Below are 1435 nucleotides of genomic sequence, written 5' to 3' on the forward strand. Positions count from 1 at the left end.
ATTCACCTTAGAACGGCTGAAAACATGAGTCAGTCTCCTCTTTCCTGCACATTGCAAAATGTTCATAAATCGCCAGAGTCGTTGAAGCTCGAGAGCTACCCTTTTTTCTTATATCCGACTATCCTTCCACAATCTCTCTTGTTCCATGCAACGCATTCATGTATCCAATCACCTTCACGTGAATTTCTTATTGCAAAAACATGTGAGAAAGTTGGCCAGTGAAAGCCTTCATTTGCGGCTTTGGCCTGATTCTCTCTCTCTCGCGCGCGCGCGCGCGTTCAGTGCTGCGTTTGATAGAATAAAGTGAGGCGTCAACGCGGCGCTGATGTGACGTTGCAAAACCCACTCGTGCTTGTGCATCCTGCCGCATCGTTTTATGCATCTGGGAAGCTGCAAAAAAATGCAGTATATTAACATTTAGTGTTATATAGCAATTTGCTGCCTGTTCCTCTCAATCCATTGTCGTCTAGTCCGGTTAGGATACCTGGCTTTCACCCAGGCGACCCGGGTTCAAATCCCGGCAATGGAAGTTTTTTGCGCCCTTCTCCACAGCAACAAATGTTGCGCCTGCCCCCCCCCCCCCCCCCTTCTACAAAGCAACTTATCGCCCTTTTGGGCGCAATGTTATTCGTTTTTCCCTTCTCCACAGCAACAAATGGCCCTTTGAAGTTTCGAGGGCACTTCTTCCGTGCTAGTAACGTCCATAAATAAGAAGTTAACAATTTATTTCAAATAGTTTTTTTAAGTCTCACACTCGATAAACTACAAGTTTCATTTGCAAAGCCTCTTTCTTATTAAAGGAATGCCAATTTTTAAGGGAAATTTTGAAGCCTTCTTACACTTAATAATTTCCTTGATCGAATACGTGTGTCAACCATGTGTTGTGCCATGTCAAGTATCGCAATGATTGTTGAACTATCACAATGATGGTGCCACGTGCCCTCTCTTCTTTTAACTTTGCCTAATTGTAAACACACCATTTGAGAGAAACTCTGTGTGTGTGAGAGCATCATGGCATGCTAATTGCATATGCTTTTGGCTAGTTCATCTTCACATTCATGCAATAAGAGATTGTGTAAATACAAATTTTTTTTTTGTAAATAATAAACAATGTATTACCATGAGGGGGCACCCTTAATTGCATGACTTAATTATAATAATTAGTATTCGTCTATTTGGCTGAGTTGATTGCAGCAATGTGTGCAACAAAATCATAACCATTAATGATCATACTAATGACCATATCACCTAATCAAGGAAATAATATAAATCATGATAAAATGTGTGTGTGTGTGTGTGAATAAAAGGTTAGTGTTTGAAAATACTGGGTGTGAGAGTTCTCATTATCATCTTTTGTGCATGCATGTGTTGCACACTTGTGGATGGGGTTGTGTGGTCACTCATTATCATCTTTAGTGCATGCATGTGTTGCCCA

At 41.0% G+C, this 1435-nt stretch overlaps 1 non-coding gene across 1 annotated transcript; it reads left to right on the top strand.

The window, feature by feature from the left end:
* Positions 1–455: 455 nt before the first annotated feature.
* On the top strand, positions 456–529 carry TRNAE-UUC (transfer RNA glutamic acid (anticodon UUC)). Its single transcript has one exon. It is a non-coding gene; the product is annotated as a tRNA-Glu (tRNA).
* The last annotated feature ends 906 nt before the right edge of the window (positions 530–1435 follow it).

Source organism: Lygodium microphyllum, chromosome 7 (assembly GCF_053477565.2).
Source record: "Lygodium microphyllum isolate KBCC chromosome 7, Lygodium_microphyllum_v1.1.10, whole genome shotgun sequence".
Taxonomy (NCBI): Eukaryota; Viridiplantae; Streptophyta; class Polypodiopsida; order Schizaeales; family Lygodiaceae; genus Lygodium; species Lygodium microphyllum.